This window comes from Numida meleagris, chromosome 17, assembly GCF_002078875.1.
Source record: "Numida meleagris isolate 19003 breed g44 Domestic line chromosome 17, NumMel1.0, whole genome shotgun sequence".
In the NCBI taxonomy this organism is placed as follows: domain Eukaryota; kingdom Metazoa; phylum Chordata; class Aves; order Galliformes; family Numididae; genus Numida; species Numida meleagris.
Genome location: NC_034425.1, coordinates 1,062,519 through 1,080,677, shown reverse-complemented (window position 1 = coordinate 1,080,677; position 18,159 = coordinate 1,062,519).

The following is an 18,159-nucleotide window of genomic DNA, read 5'->3' as shown; positions in this document are numbered from 1 at the left end:
TCCTTCCTTCCTTCCTTCCTTCCTTCCTTCCTTCCTTCCTTCCTTCCTTCCTTCCCTCCTTCCTTCCCTCCTTCCTTCCCTCCTTCCTCTTCCTTCCTTCCCTCCTTCCTCTTCCTTCCTTCCCTCCTTCCTCTTCCTTCCTTCCCTCCTTCCTCTTCCTTCCTCTTCCTTCCTTCCTTCCTTTTTCACTAAACATACTCTGAGCAGCTTGAAAACAGCTGTGAAGTGGAAGCTGAAATCAGAGCACTTCCTTTTCAATGGCTTCCATGACCTCATCATTTAACCTCTCTGTGCTTTGGGTCCTTGCAAGGTGGCTGAAGATAAAGAAATGCAAGGCTTCCCTACTTCATATTCTTGAACTGCTATGAAATCCTTGCAGAACCTTGCCAATAGCTGTTGGAAAACTGCTAATCCATTTGGCTAATGGAGGTATTTAACTTAGCTCTGTGCAAGTTTTTTGTTTGTTCGTTGACCTTACTGGTAATAACAGCCGGAAGTGCTTCAGCTGCACCTCTTGCATATATCTTTTCCTTTAATGAGAGCAAATGTTTGATCACCTTTGCAGTCCTTGCCCACCACCAGTAACTGATGAACCTGCTGGTCAGAGGCTTGTAGGAACATTTCTGAAGGTGGATGGAAATGACAACTAGAAACTCTGTGAACACATTTGGGAGCTAATTTACTTTCTGCTTATGTAGCAGCAAACCCCGCCTCTCAATGGCAGAGGCATCATTTCTCTTCTGTCAGACTGTGAGTGCCCTCTCATGTGTCTGAGAAACATAAATGCTATATAAAACAATCCCTGGAGCCCACATTTTTTGGGACACGCAGCATTTATAAAAGAACAAAGTGTGTGCATCCAAAGCTCACAGCAAAACTTTACATTCTGCATTGCTGTCTGGCCCAGGGAAGCAGATGAGACAGGGTCTTGGTTTTGAAATTCAAACAGATGGGAAACAGGAGAGTCAAGCAAATAGCTTTGCAAAAGTCTGAATAAACAACCTCATGGGTCTTCAGAAAGTGCATGGAAGGGAGGTGGATTGTCTGCAAGATGTGCAGGACAGGATTATTTGCATTTCAATGTCTTCTATGAAATATTACCATTTTAGTAGTTAGTGTTTCTCCAAAGGACAGCTCACAAGTTTACTGTTTGAATGAGCCGTTGCCGTCACATCCACCTAAGCTACCACAGTTGCTGCTAAAGTTTGTACTTCGTCTCATGTCCTACAGCATTTCAAGGTAAACACCCCTGGATTTGATCTATGTACATTAATTCAGATGTAGTCATAAATAGCCCTAGAAAGGTGATGGGCTTCCTTCCCTTCAGTGAATGGCCATCCTCAACTAGATCATTTCATCCTGGCCTTGCAGCCTAGAGGCTCAGGTGACCTGGGTCAGGAGTAGAGCATCATCCCCATCCAGGTGCATCTGCTGAGCACAGCTGCATCACTCAAGCAGTGTGATTGCACATGACCCTGCAGAACATGTCACATTCAGCTCAGACCAGGAGACTCATTACCGAAACAGGATCCTAATTAATAGTTTTCTACTCCAATGATCATAAATATTTACGGATTCATACTTGTCTGGTAAGTAATATCCCTATAAACTGACCTTGACAGATCACATTGAGTCAGTGCAATCATAAACAGGGTAGAACACCATGTTACTGGAAGTGTAGAGCTTTGTTAAATATGATACAGACATTTAATTAAAGAAGTCAGATATGCAATCCTGGTGAGGTAATGTAACTAACATTACATGTGTTTTTGCTGCTGCCTGATTCAGGCTCCCAGATGTATTTTTGGAACAGACCAAGTCACACCGTGGAGAAGCTAGCCCCACGCACAGGAAGCCTGGGTATCAGAAGACACCAACAGATGGATGGCTTGACACAGATGCTCTGATCTAGAGCTGAATCCTGCTGCGCATGCTGATGTGTCAGATGACCATAAAGAGATGGATTGAACTCCTCAATGTCTGCTGGCTTCAGGCTGTAACATTCCATCCCCTTATTGTATTTGTGGGATTGATGCTGATATGCATCCCTACTGTACCCCTGGATTTCCAGGAAAGGAGAATCCAGACCAACCATTCACAGCAAATCGGATTCAGGATGAGTTTAGCCCCTTGCTAGTCATTTGCAATGCTAATCTTGCTGGAATGCATACACTAATAATGGGCAGTTAATGAGCTGTCTAAACTTGCTCAGGTCCCTTTCAAGGATGAAGTTTGAAGTAATAACAAAGGTTGAAGCAGTTCACAAGGTTAGAGGCAGTGATGGTTTGCCAAATCATGTCTTTACTCATCGACAAATCGGGAATAGTATGGGCAAATGAATCTTTAAAGAACTCCTGGCTCACTCCTCAATTTCTTACAACTTGGTTTGAAGACAGCAACATGCCCTGCTTTGATTTTCTAACCCTTCCTTCCTATTGTCTTGCCTGGAGAATTTGTTGTTTCTTGATTTGTAAAGAAAAAATGCAGATGAGGCCGTTCTGTTTGCTTCATTGTTTGCACTGCTAAACACTGAGTGTTTCGACACAGACACCACAAGGCACTTGCATTCCCTTGATTCAGTTCTCTTGTATTTGAATAATCCTGCCCAGCTTTCTGACTTGGGAAGATCAACATCGTAGTGGAGCTCTCTAGTTCTTACATCTTAAGAATCAATCAATACACAAAAACCTTATCAGTCCTCTGGTAATTAGACCCTAGTAACCAGCTTGTCCACTGCTGCTGCAGAGAGTAAATACAACAAATGGACGTAATGAACAATGGCACATGGAAGAGTATGCTCACACCACCCTCCTCATCTTCTTCCACTCAAATATGGTCATATCTAGGGAACCTTTTCCAAGGTATCTCTCCATTGGTTAGTTTACTATCCCACTGATTTTGTTGCAAGTTTCAAAAAAGGATAAAATCTGTGTCCTAACAGCAATTAAAAACAGGCATTGTCTGCTCAAACACATCAAGAAACTCCTCTGAAAGAAAAAAAGAAAAGACACAAAAAAACCCACAGCAACTAAAAACTAAGTTATCTTGATGTACAACAGTAAATCATGATGTTACAGATAGAAAGAAGGTCTGTTTGATGGTAAACAAAATCAAGTTAGGTGACAGGAGCGAAGATAAGCCAGAAAGAGCTCACTGTGTGCACTGAGATCAATGTCAGCTGCCAGATGAGCTGCACGCTGTGTCACAGTGGTGTGGGAGCTTTGGTCGATCCTATGGGTGGCTGAGATGAGGCTGGGGGCTTCTCCAGGATATGTCAGATTGGGGCATTTTGGCTGAGAGGCTTCAGGGGACTCAACGTGCCCCAGGTGGGATTTGTGGCTGATGCAGTGTGACTTGAAAATCACAGCCATGCAGGGGGAGCTAAAAGAGCTGCTGCTATTTGTTTGCTTGTCCTGATGGCATATTGATTTAGTCGACAAATATTATAGGAGACACTTGAGAAAATATCCCTCTTTTTTTTTTTTAAAAAAAAAAGGAAGAGGCAAGAGAGCTTCTGTCTCCCAGTAGTAAACTTTAACTGTTCTTTGCTGTCACATGCCTACTTAAGAAGTTATTAATCCCATTAAATACTGAATAAAGACAGTATCTGCCAAAGGATATGAGCCGCTAATAAACTGTAATAACTAATTACGGTCACCCATTTATTTTCACTTCACTTTAAATTAAGTGCTTGGGCTACTTAATTGTGTACAGCAACTCCCTCCCCGTGCTGAGCAAATGTAGCAGACAGAGCCCAGGTCTGATGCTGGGAGCACGGGGCGCCGGGAGCCTCCAGCACTAATTGCCTGGAGAGGCTTCACCGAATTAATTGCAAATGGTTGTTTAAAGTCCTTGAAATTTCCTTCCTCTCTGTTCTGAGCAGCCATGGAAAACGAGATTTGGAAGTGTGAAGGAGGCTAGAGAACTGCTTTGAGAAGCATATGCAGGGGGATTGCTTGGTTTTAAGAAGGCCCTGCTGGCGTCAACAGACGGCCCCGAGGTGCTTCTGGTTTGTCAGGATGATTCAAAGCTCCCAGAAGATGCTGTCAGCCCCTGGGAGTCTTCCTCTCCCTCATGGCTGAAGCAGCTTTGGGCATCAGCTGCTTGCCGTTTAGGGAAGAGGATGGCCCTGTTAAATGCTGCCCACCAGCCCTTTTTTAGGGTTATTTGTCAGAAACCAGCTTGTTATTTGCCACCGGAGGTGTGAAGGGAAGATTTGCTCTTGTTGCCCTCAGCTGAGACATTTGCCCTATGTCTCCCATGACCCAGAAGAGCCACTACAGCTCAGGCTGAGCTATGCTGTAGGTAGATTTGTGCCTCATCCGATTCCTAAATGATCTCATCTTGCCACTGGGGCTTCATGGAGTGACCCTGGAGCTGTTCTTGTCACTCCAAACTTGTCTGATGGACGCCAGTTCCTCTGACAAATGCGCATCAGTGCTGGCAGAGATTTCTTGGTGCTCTTCTTCCTTTGAACCTTCTTCCTTCTGTCTGTAGATTTCTCTGTTCATTGCGAGGAGTTGGACTAGATGGCCTTTAAGGGTCCCTTGCAATTCAAATGGTTTGATGATTCTATGATTCTATGAACCAACCTTTCCATATCCTTACCTTCTGCTAGCAAAATCAGATGAAGCTGTTTCCTCGGGAGCGTTTTGGTAGTACCCTGGATGAAATCCCAGTTCCTAGGTAAGCAGACGTTTTTCTCGTATGGATTTTTCATTTACAGAGAATACATCTCCCAGATAAACTGCAGTACCACGTGAAATAGGGCTGTTTCTAAATACACCTGCCTGTGCAGTAAGGCAGCTGCTCTCTGCAGACACTGGCAGCACCCACTGCAATACCACAGGGTCCTGAAGCTCCCCGAGACCCTGCAGCCTTTGGACAGCAGGGATATGAGTTGAATGTCCCGGTGGTGATGGGGAGGCTTTCCTGAATCCTTTGGTATGGAGAGCTAGATGGGTGACATTGTTGTTATAACACATAGGAAGAGGGTGGGTAGTGAAGGAGACACTGTTGACCCTGGCATAGAGTAAGCATGCAAAAGTTCTACATCTGATCTTCCTGTGATGAAGGACACTTTCCCCTACCTGTGTAAAGCTTGGTGTGATAAAAAATGTCACAGACCTGGCTGGTTACAGTGTATTCAGCACAGGTGCTGCTAGTTGGCATTCCTCCTGAAGACCTGGCAGAGGAGACAGGACATGGGAGCACACAAGATGTCAAAGGAACACACCTTTCAGAAGAAAGGATTTCTGCGTCTTTAAAAATGCTCCTGTGTGAAGAGAAGTGGGCTGGATTGAGCACTGCAGCTCCCAGGTTGGCCAGTGCTGTTTTTTTGCAGTTCTCCTCCTTTGCTTCATTCCTGTGTTGAGTGTGGCCCTGTGAGAGCAAGCACAGCATCTCAGGTGGAGGCCACCACGCCTCACTGAGCAGAAAACCTTTCTGCTTCCTCGTCACCTTGAAGTCACCCTGAACTCACGGAAAAGTTGGGGTGGAGATAAAGTGCATTAAGAAGTTCAAATATAGGCAACCCAGTTACAGTGCGATAGCAGAGCTCTGGGAAGCCTCGTCCTCCATCAGGCAGCATTCAAGCTGTCAGAACATTTAACCAATATCACCCTGGGGGATCTGGCTTTTATGCAAGAACTCTTTAGCCTAAAATTTCCTGCAGAAAAAAAAAAATAAGAAACGAAAAAGAAAAAAAATGATAGAGTCTAGGAACATATATAATCTTCATACACAGCTGCTGTTAGAGCTCCTGTTTGAGGTAAAGCCCTCCTCCTGCTCTCCCCATGGATTTCTGTGAATGATTCAGCCTGAAGTTCATTCCTCAAGGTGTTTAGAGTTCCTGAACATGGAACATGGTGGGGAATATGAACGTCTCAGGGGGAGAGGCATGTCCTCCATGCTGATACTTGTGGTGTGGATATGTCTGAGCACATTGCTTTTGACTCCCTTGGATTCAAAAGAGTTGTGGGCGTTTCTAGGGTGTGATTAATTTGACGTAAAAAGGGAATCGAGGGCTATTGGTTTGTATGTCATGTTCTGCACCATGACTGGGTAAATTCTAGCCTTGAGTTTCATAGATGGTGCTTTGACACTGCGCTACTCACTCACATCAAAACACCGACACGAAAGCTGGTATTTCTGGGATTGATAGCACGTTTGGCATACATTACCTTTAATGTGGGTTTTGAGGGATACCATGACAACATTCCTTGTCAAGATCAAATGTGCTCCTTCCCCACAGTATAACTTACATCACAAAGCGTTAGCTTGCTGCAAGTCCTAAATCATGGGCTATATTTAAATGGGGAAAATAGAAAAGAGCATAAGCTTTGGCAAGATAAATGTAAAATCATAATAAGGCAGGCCAAGAAATATTTCTAAGAACAACTTGCTAACAGTATAAAAACTCATAATAAATCCTTTGGAAACACGTCATCAGCAGGAGGACTGCCAGGGAGGCTACAAGGCCAGTGGATGAGTGAGGCATGAAAAGAGCAGCCTAAGGAAGATAAGGTGAGAACAGAAAAGCTAAACGAATTCTTCATATTGATGTTTGCTGCGAGGGAGCTTAGGGAAATTATATCGGTGGAACTTTTCTTTATGGGATGTGAATTGGAGGAACTGTCTCAAATTAATGAATAGAATAGTTAACAATCCCCATTGGGGTTTGGAAGTTGCAGGCTTCTGGATAAATACGATAAAAAGTAAAGGCATCTGTATAGCATATATCAGAGGATGTGATGTTTCACAGACCCGCCAGTGCTCTTTAAAGGAGCAAAGGAGCATGTGGAGCAGGGTGACTTGGTTGATATGGTATACATGGATTATCCAAAAACTTTTAACAAGATCAAGCAGAACTAGGCATTGAGCTAGGAAAATAGGCAGAACAGCAAGAAGGATATTTAAAAGTACACAGTGATCTCCATAAGGGGAAAGATGAAACTGAAGGGAGCTCTTTCACCAGGAAGAGCAACGTCTTGAAGGGGACAGTAACACTCCTCTAGACTGGAAGTGGCATGAGACTGATGAATAGGGCACAATCAGTCTGTTTCTCACAACCTAAAACCAAGAAGGAATCACTGGTAACATGCATCAACCAGATTAAACTAAGAATAAGGAGATTATGTTTTCACTCAGCTTAAACTCCAGAATGCTTTATTGCCAGGTGTTGTGAACATCAAAATTGTGCTGGAATTAAAGAAGCAACTGAAAAAAAAAATGAAGTCCTGTGAAGCAGTAATTTACATTCTCTCATTCAAAAACTCCCTAAGCTACAGACTGAAAGCAAAGAAGAGAACATAGAGAAATAACTGCCCCATACTTAAGGTTGCATTCTGATCCTCTCTAGATGCAGGATGCAAGATTAAATGGGCCTATCTTCTAACCCAAAGCAGACTTCTTTTTTCCTCGTCTTGCTCCAGATCGCTGATGGGTGAGTTGATGAATGTCAACTGGTCATGAAGGAACCGCAGTCTTGGAAGACAGCCCTTAACGCTACCTTTTCAAAATAAGTTTGCAGAATATTTTTCTTAAGAAATGAGATTAATTCAGATTGCTGGAAAACTGAAGACTTTTTTCACTAGTTCGAAACAGCAATAGCTGATAATGGTTATAATTGTTGTAGTAGGCTACTACCAGATATCTAGGGTGGTAACATATAATATCCACCCTAGATATCTGGTATGTGATCATCACCTTCTTTGTAGATGATGTATCTGGAGAGCAATGGAGACCTTCAGAGCTTTGTGTCCCACGTGTTGCCCACCAGTTTGGTGTCTTAGATACATGATGCATCCAATGCCCTGATTTTCTTCTGTAACAATCACCTTGATCTCATAGCAATCATTGCTGCTCCAATCTGAGCAGCTGATCCAAATTTTATGTGATGAGATCAGTGTAGAACTATGCACTTTAACCTGCAATATTCACTCCCTCTGGCGCTATGATAAAGAAATCTACAAGTGTTTCCTTCTGCTTCCTGTGGCAGATCAGAATCCTCTGGTGGAAACTGAATGTTGTGGATAGGAGTGAAGTTTAGCACAAGAACTCAGCTAATTGCATGTGGACACAGGGTATGTGCAACAGAAAATTGGGACTTCTGATTCTGGGTTCCTCTGAGGAAAGAAAATCAGTATTTTGTTCATGTGCACCTGTTTTAGTATGACTGAAACAAACTTCAGTTCAAGTCTCTTTTTCATCAGCTTTACAGTATAATCCACTGACAGGTGTTCTTGGAAATAAACAGTGGAATGATGAAAGCTAAAATGCAGCATGACTAGAGCCTTCTGGTGGGTAGATGCTATGATGTGAGTGCTTATATTCACTTTTCCTACATTAGTGAAAGGAAATGCTATGCTACAGTGGTTGCAGAATAATTCTATACTACATTAATTCTTAAGAGGTCAAGACAATTTGCCTTGGTGGCATTCAAGGCCAGGTTGGATGGGATCCTGGGCAGCCTGATCTAGCAGCTGGCAACCCTGCCCATGGCAGGGGGTTTAAAGGAAGACTGTCTGGAAAAGGAAGGTCCTGCTGAAGTATAGAGCTAGCCTGTTTATTAACACTGGACACCTCTTATCAGAAGCAGCCACAGATGGATGTCTCCTTGGCAATTCCCACTCTGCTAAGTGAGATTAAGCAGGATAAGCACCTTGACATGGGCTGGTAATCACCAGGGGATCACTGGCTCCTTCAGAGAGAAATTTTAGCAGAAGCTGGCATGAGGAAGGGAAAGCATCACTCAAAAGCATAAAAGCTTGCACGTGGCCACATTTAACTTTCTGTGGATGCTGAATTGCTTGCTGCTTGGGAAAGAGCCAGGTTTTGATTGAGAGATAAAGTAGTTCAAATCTGTCAATAATTAACTGTCACTCGATTAAGGGTTTCTTAACAAATTAGCACTTGATAGTACCTAAGGTGCAGGGTTTTTCATGGAAAAGGGCCGATGCAATGACATTGGCCATTAAGTTTGCCTGCCCAATGAGGATCACCTCATGTCCAGCTCAGCTTTAACCACACTGTATAAATCTGGGGAACTGTTTCCCAAACCCTATTAGGTTGCTGTTGGCATTAACCCTCTGTGTCTTCCTGAGCCAGGCAATGCAGGACGGGGTCTGCTAAGTCAGAGCTGTACATTGAGGCAACAGGGGTAGCTTTGGTGTCCCTTTGGTAGTGGACATTTTGCTTGTTTCCTTCCATCCCTTTCTAAACCTGCAATGAGGTAACAGTCCTGAGTTACACCAAGGGAAGTTCAGGTTGGATGTTAGGAAAAATTTCTTCTCAGAAAGAGAACTGGAAGAGAACTGGCACTAACACAGGCTGCCCAGGGAGATGGTGGAGTAACTTTCCCTGGAGGTGTTCAAGCACCGTGGATACGTGGCACTGAGGGGCATGGTTAGTGGCCATGGTGGGGGTGGGATGATGGTTGGACTTGATAATCTTAGATGTCTTTTCCAACCTTAATGATTCTGTGATTCTGTAATCTTTAGTGTCCCCTCCAACCTAAGCCTTTCTATTATTTTGTGAGGTTGCTTTTTTTTTTTCTTATTGTAGCCACCATAGATTTTCTGCAAGATCCTGAACTCTGCTTTCTGTTGCATAGGGTACCTCCATCTTCAGCATCTTAAATGTGTCCTGAACTTGTCTCTTACTAGCTTCAGCTAATGGCCCCAGTCTCCTTTACTGCTGACAAAGAAATCTGTTCTTGCCCATTACCTCTAGATAGTTCTGGGTTTTTGAGCCACCTGCTGCAGTTCACACTTTCACAGCTACTTGGATGTTATAGGTATTGAAGCCATTCTGCATCTTTCATCTTCTCAGTTGCTCCTTGAACATCTTCTAGTTCTGGTTTAACCTTTTCAATTTTTATACGATTACATACTTTAATAAGGGCTCTTTCCCATGCCACAGTGGGCAGCTCAGAGCTCACTGTTTTGCCTGTGAAGTTTGCACCATTTTTCTTCAAGCAGATGACTCTACAATGATTCACATAGAATTTTAGAATCACAGAATGGTTTGAGTTGGAAGAGACCCTTAAGGGTCATCTAGTTCAACTCCCTGCAATGAACAGGAACACCCACAGCTCCATCAGTGCTCAGAGCCCTGTCCTGCCTGACCTTGAATGTCTCCAGAGATGGGGCTCCCACCACCTCTCTGTCAGCCTGTTCCATGCCACATGACTTCACTGACTGGTTTTCAAGTCCTTCTGTAATCCTCCCTGTTCAGTCTTTGTTCATTGTGCTAGAAGTAAAGCACATTGTCATCAGCAAATTTTACATGTTTTTCTGAGTTATATGGACATTTGTTTGTTAAAACTTGGACGGATAAGGAACCAAACCCAGATTTCATGAAACTTATGGGGAAATCAGCACTGGACACCTAGAAACAAGGCTATCTGGAAAAAAAGTGAAATTATTTATCACCTGTATCCCCTTGCCAGGAAAGCCCTAAGTCAAAATGAGGAAGACTTTGTAGCTGGTACAACAATGTGCAGATTCAGTGATATGTGGGATAAACATGATCCTAGTTCAGATCTGAATCTTTTGCAAGAGATAGCAATGTCCTCTACCTTCTCCATTCCTTCAGACCATATGGTGGTTGCTCTGACAGCCTTTGTTTGGCTGCGTTTGATAAAAGTCATTTCACACTCAAAAACTTAATTTGATGCATTTCATCTGTGTAAAAGTGGAACACTTCATTAAAATCAATCTCTGGTACAGAGGGTTTGAAACAAACAGTGGGTGGGATGTTACAGGAATCAATTACTCTCCTTTGTCAGTGAGGACAGAGCAGGGAGCGGTGGGTTTGCTCTGTGACGGTGACAATTCACAATAAGGATTATGAAAACCCCTCCAGCTGGCTCCTGCCATGAAGCAAGCTGTCAGCGGAGGTTTTAGTGACACGGGAAGCTCAAAAAATTGAACTGATTGAAAATGGGGAGGTTTTCCCAGGGGAAACCTCTAAGTGAGACAAAATTGTCAAATGCTCTGCATTTAAGCTTCCAGGCAACAGCTGGAAACAAAACCAGCGTTTTCATTTTGGAGCAGGGTGTTCTTTCGCTGTGTTTTCAAACCAAAAAGTTCAATTCTTGTATTGCTTGCTCTATGTTTCCCTCAGTGAGAAAGCCACAGAAACAACTGGGAAAGCAACTAATAGAAATAAAAACTTTTTCACTCATAAAAAGAAGTGTTTGCAATGACTCTTCAGCACTGTTGTGTTCCAGGTGTACTGGTACTGTCTCTCTACAAGAAGGGCTTTCTACACATCGTCACGGCCACGGAAAGTAGAGGCAGCGCCTTCCATCTTCCAGTTAAAAAAAAAACGAAGTGGAAGATCTGGAGAAAAAGACAAAAATCATGAAATATTCTGCTTGGTTTCTCCCCACCAGCGCTTTCAAATTACACTACACAGAATGGAAATTTTCATTAGTCGCAGTTTCTGGAGAAATTGTTTGTAATAAATCCTCCAAACTGGAAAAACAAAACCCATAAACAACCAGAAGTCATCTCACACCAATAAAATCTCATCTGTGCAAAGAGCTGGGCCTATGAAAGCGGAGGAATGCCCAGCAGGGCATAGCTTTGAAAATAAATATCAATCTGGTCATTAATTGCTGCTACTGTCAAACCCTTGGAAGTGTGGGCACCCCACTCTGTATCCCCGGTGCCAAGGAGGGGGTCTAGGCTGCAGCAGCTGTGTTTGTTGGTGAATTAATCACAATGGCCTAGAGAGATCTACTGAGCCTGGAGCTGAACAAGGGCAGCAGGAGACCACGGCTGATCTATTAAAGTGCTGTCATGTCATTTGCCCCAGCCTCGTTTCCCCTTCCTGCCACCTTCAGTGCTTTGCAGCACTCATTCTGACACCTCTGCTCTCCCTCTTTCAGCTCTTCACATCTTATTCCCCATTTTGGTCTTCCTGCTGCCTCAGTTTCCCCCACTAAGCCATCCTGCCCAGCGTGCTCCCCTCTTTTCCACGGAATGCACCAACTCCCACAGGCTGGTCTCCTTTCTTCTCCCTTTTCCCAACACATTCCCCATGCAGCTGATGCCTGTATGCTGAATGCCAGCCCTCCCTCCCACCCTTCACATCCTCCCCATGGGCTGTCTGTGTGGCAAACAGCAGATTTTTCTCCCTCGTAGTGTGTGTGGGCTCACTGGCTCTGTGTGCTTTTTGCTGGTGATGGTACCAAGGCATGTGTGCACATCCTCCTCTCACGCCTCAGTTGCTGGACACATGTTGACCACAGCATGGTGTCCTGGGCCAGCAGCCACATTCTTGGGACATTTACTCTTTTAAGTGAAGAGTTTGATGTCTACCTCAGAGGGGGTTCTGATGTTTTCTTTCCGGATTAAGTATTCAGCTCTAATAGCTGCAGAAAAATTACTAACTCTGAGCTTGACAGTATCACCCTGGGACTGTAATTATGATGTTCAGAAACAAAGCAATAGGCAGCACAAACTGCTGTGATACCATGCTTTGCTTTCCCCTGTCAGGGCTGCTGCTGTAGCTCAGCTAGTGCTAACTGGGCCACACTGGGGAGAGCCCATGTTGTGCCAAGGGTCTGTGGGAACCTCACAAAGCAGAGTCAGGGATATTTCTGGTAAAGCAGGTACTACATATCCAGGGACCCTGCTGTCCTTTGCACAAAGACATGGATGCAGTTGTCCTAGGACCATTCATGCATCTGGAGAGGACATAGCTGGATCTGCTCTCTTTACAACTGCAAAGTTCACCATGGTCCTGGGATTGTAAGGTCTGCTTGCTCTGTAGGAAGAGTCATTCTTGCAGGAGCTGTGTGGGATTTAGTAGAGATTCTCCTGAAAACCAGAGAATGAATTCCTGTTAGCAGCTGTAGGCCAGGCTTTACCCATGATGAAACCAGTGGGATATGGGATCCCAGTCACCTCCTGTGGATGTGAACCTTTGTCATTTCCGAATCATTTAGGTTGGGAAGGGCCTCTTGAGATCGCCAAGTCAATCCTCCTCCACTCCTCTGCTAAAGCAGAGCCAGCTCCAGCAGGGTACCCAGGGCTGTGTCCAGTTGGATTTTGGTTACTTCCACAGGTGGAGTCTCCACAATCAATTCGGGAAACCTTTTCGAGTGTTCAACCATCCTCACAGTAAAACAAAGTTCATATGGAATTTATGTGTCTTAACTTGTGCCCACTGTCTCTTGTTCTGTCAGTGGGCGCTGCTGAGAAGAGTCAGGATATCACTTCTCACTCCATCAAGAATTCATGCATATTTAAAATATGCCCCTGAACATTCTCTTCTCTGTGATGAGCAGTCCCAGCTCTCTAGCTTCTCTTTATATGAAAGATGCTCTAGTCTTTTGATCACCTTTGTGACCCTGGGCCATATTCAAAAGAAATCACCTCACACAAACTGCCAGGCTCTTTTCTGAACCCAAAATAAAGAGGAAAAGAGGGTCAGAACAAAGCCCTTTCTACTCAAGGAAAAACAGATACCATCTCACATTTCAGTCATCTTTCCTTGGTCAGTTCACTAGGTCACTGGTGCAGGACATTATGCTGTGATATTCTCTCCAGGCTCTGGCTGAGGATCTATTTGTTCTCAAGCAAGGGGAACATATAACTGCATGCTTCTCAGTCCTTTTCTTTTAATACCTTTCTATAAAGTGGTTGGAGATTTGATATCCTACTGATCTGCAAATAATAGCTCATTATTATTCCCCAAGCTCTGAAAAAAGCTTTAGTGAAACACAAACATTGTAAGTTGGAAAAAAAGTCTGTTCATCTACCAAATGTAAAAGCAATCTCCCTATTCCTCAGGTCATTCCCTGGTTATCACAGTTCTCTTCTTTAGGTGCTTGGAGCCTGGAGCTGCTTGTCTTTGCAGGTCTGAGGACCCTTTTCTTGTAGCAAATAATTCCCCATCTCGTGTTCCCCCTCTGGTTCTTCATTCAAGCTGTGTTTGCTGAGAATAGAGGTACATTTCTCGAGTGGAAATTATGAGTCTCCTCTCTATGGATTTGGAATGATTTGTCTACCAAGTGAAACAGAAAGAAATCCAGGGAATGAGGTGGGAACCCAGAGCTCCCTTTCCTTTGTGTCTTACTTGCAGCTCCACACAGCAATCTGAAAATGCCTCTCCTTCTTTCTTTCTCTTTCTGGACCTTGAATCCTTTCCTGCAGATTTCCCAGCATGGCTATGCCCATCTACACCACCCCGCAGCTCAGTGTATAGCCATGGGTCTGAGGAGGGCACCTGCTTGCCTGGTGCTGTGGTACCCAGGGGGTGGTTGTGCTGAAGGTGAGTGATGATAGAAACCCTCCTGTCTTTGCTTTGGTTGGGGCAGGACTACTCCCATCACAAGAGGATCTGCTGAGTTTGGAAGATCTGAGGCTGCAGCCCAACTATCACCTCTCTAAAGCCTTTCTTAATTCTCTGGGTGGCAGATACAACAGCCTCCAATGCTGAGAACATTTGGGTCAATCTCTACTCAGAAATGTACCTTCCCACCACAGTACAAGCTTTATATGGCCTGGTGTTACTTCATGTCCCTAACATGAGTCCACATTTCTTCTCTCATTTAAGAAGAATTGCATCAGCACCTCCCTGCTCAGTCCTCTTTGGAGCCATTTGGAGTACAAAAACAAAATGTCAGAATCCTGGAAGTCATTAATTTGACTCTAGTTCTGAATGCCCGTTTGGCACTGCAGTTTGCTGGTTCTCTCTCGTGGTGCTGACGCAGCACCCCATCCTGACTGCTCTTCACCTGATGAAGACAAGCAGCGCCTTATGTCCCCCCAGGTATCTGCATGCACCATTGGAAGGGGATGTCTGAGCACGAGCAGGGGAGTTTTGTACCAGTGTGGGAAAACAGAAGGAGCAGATAAACAAAGCAAATTGTGTTTGCTTGTTTGCTGCAAAGGGAGCACGTTTCCTTCAAGGACTTGAGCAGCCTTCCAACAGGGCCCAGAAACAAGGGACAAGATTATCCTTTTTTTTTTTTTCCTCCAAGATTTATTTTCAAAAAGAGCTGTATACCCCAGTGGTTCCATTGGAGGGGACTGGTCACACAGTGAGGAGTCCCCTCTGGCCCCATGTTCCTTTTTCCTCACAGCGTATAATGCTCTGTGTGGTGCTAATGAGCCCTCCTTTAACTGAGCAATTTGTATTTCTTAATTAATCAATGTTGTTACTCTTCCCTCCTCTATGGCCATTTGAAGAGTGCTCTTTTTTTGTTATTCTGCTTGTCCTACAGTCAATGCAAATGGCACAAGATCTCCCATCATTCGTTCTTCCACCTCAGGTCCCTGGGTTTGCTCATGAGATGGAAACAAATGTCCCAAATGCCATATAACAGACTGTATTTCCAAAGCTCTGCTCCCCACACTGCTTCCCAGCTGTTCCACTTCCTTCTTCCACTTCAAGCCATTCCCAGTCTCTCCTCACACAGTGGTGGTGTTGGCCCTGATGGCAGGAGCCAGCTCAGCTCTCTAGATTGAGCTGCCAGACCAAATAAAGATGAACTTCGCCTTCAAACAACAGGCAAAGCCCTTCGTCTTCATTTCTGCATAACTCCTTGGTTTAATCACATCACACTTCCACAGATGGAGTTGATAGCTCTCCCGAACAGTGTAAAACAAAATAAAACCAGTAATAGAAATAACTGGTCTAATCTTGTTCCTGCCAGCAGTGCTGGCAAAGAGATAATTTTGTTGTTGTTCCTTGTGATAGATACTCTGATCCCACGGTGATGGTTGACTCTGGGATCTGTGCATCTAGAAATGCAAACTGGCTGACATGAATACAGGCAGCAACAGCCCTTAACCCCCTCCTGCTCCAGCTACCGTGATTCCCGTTATCCTCGGGGAGATGGGATGTGGCAAGAGGCAACACTCCCCTCACCTGCCCCTGTCTGAGGGGTTTCTGGGGGCAGGAGGCTGCCCCCAGAGCCAGGACCAACCCTGGCAGTGTTTGTAGTGTTTGGACATTGGATGCACTCACTGTGCTATCATCTTTGATGCCTGCACAGCAGACATGGAAAATATTTAAAGGAAAACTCCCTCTCTACACATTCGTTATGCATAAATTCCATAGAAGCATAGAATCATTAAGGTTGGCAGAGACCTCTAAGATCACCTAGTCCAACCATCCCTCTACCACCACTATTGCCCACTGAACCATGTCCCTTAGTACTACATCTACCCTTTCCTTGAACACCTCCAGAGGCTGTGACTGCCCCACCACCCTGGGCATCCTGTACCAATGCCCAACCGCTCTTTCTGAGCTGAAATTCTTCCTAATCTCCAAGCTGAACCTCTCTTGGCATGACTTGAGGCCATCACCTCTCATCCTATCGCTGTTACCTGGGAGAGGAGGCCAACCTCTGCTTCATTACAACCTCCTGTCAAGGAGCTGTAGAAAGCAATAAGGTCTCCCTTATTATAAGACCTCCTCTGTTTCCGATTGAAAAATTCCAGTTCCCTCAGCCACTCCTCATAAGAATTGTGTTCCAGACCCTTCCACGGCTTGGAAGTTATGGAGAGGCAACCAAAAATGTTTAGATTTGGTGGAAATGCATCATCTTCTGTTTATTTACCTGAAGCAAGTAAAGTAGACAAAGGCAACAGCCACCAGCAGCAGGTGACTCCACAGAGCAGGCTGGTGGTCTATGAGAACAAGTCAAGGGGTATTCCTGCAGCCGGCCTGCAGGACTGGGTCACAGTGGGTATTTTCCATCCCCCTTCCCAATTCCCTGGGAGAACAGACATTGAAAGGCTGTGTGATTGAACTAACGAGGTCTGGAAAAGCAGATTCCAAATCCTGCATAAGCACCAAGGCTTGATGTATAACAAATGATAAAACATTCTTTTGTTGTGAATAAGGGGGATTTCTATTTAAAGGTCTGCTGCCTGAGAAAAACTGTCACTTTCCAGAGAAAACAACATCATTTTTGGTGACCACTGCAAAGAGATACAAATCTTTAACCAAGCACTGGGAATCTGTGAAGGAGGGGAATTGAGACTCCATAAGGACCTCCTCTTTCACTGATTTATAGCTGCATGGTAGGGGATTGCCTGTCTTTCAAAGCTTCACTGATAATTCTGGAAATGATGTGAACGTGATACCAAAAGCTCACATCGGAAGAAGATTAACATGCCAAATGCATGAAAATACAGATATAAGTGTGTTTATGGAATATCTGTAAACAGACATATGAATTTTCATATATGTGTTTTAAATTACTTTATAACTTCATAGCAAACCTAGACATTTCAAGAGGAAATGTGCTCATGATAGACAGGGTGAGAAATAATACTGCCTTGTATTTCAAATGACACATTGTAGAAGAACAAAATACGTGTACTTTTAAAAAATCTTTTCTCTTTTTCTTCTTTTTCAGTTTCCATTCCCTGTGCACATTGCACCAGTGGTAATTTTTTCCCTGGGGTTTTTCTAATGGCCATCCTCACGGTCTGCCTTTGTCTCCTGGCCCAGCAGTGTCACCAGTGCAGGCTCCACAGATGCACCCACTGATGGGCTTAATTCTGCCTCATAAAAGGGTCACAGCAAGCGTGGGGATGCTATTCTTTTATGTGGCAGAGAGAACAATGCCTGTTGTGGAATCAGAGCATTGCACGTTGCTCAGAAAAATAAATGCAGGGTTTTCTGCCAGGTCCACCTGAGGCTGCTGAGCTCCCGTCAAAGCCAAGCTTCTTCCCCTTGCCATGAATATGCAGCAGTGCTGGAGCCAAAGGTCTTTCCTGCCTGTGAACAAGTTCTCTCCAAAGGCTCAGAGCATTGCTCCACTCCTGTTAAACCTCTGCCCTCCTGGCAGAGAAAGCTCCAGCCAAGAGAAATGGCCGGAATAGCTGATGGGAGAAACTCGAGTGACCTTGCTGAGAAACAACAGGAAGACTCTGCTTGCTCCGGCATCCCCTGCCCTGCTCCCTTCCAGCCAGGGTGGGCACTTTCTATTCCCTGTCCACTAACCTAACAGAAATTCTGCTCACTTGTGAGCTTGTGTGCCTACACTACAGCATTGTTATTGCTGCTGTCTTTTGGAGTGTGACAGCCCCTGGGGACGTGTAACATCCAGTCTATGGCTGGGAGCTCGCCTGGGCTCAAGGCAAAATCTGTTATGTGTGGGGCTGTGCCACTGTGCACTGCTGGTCA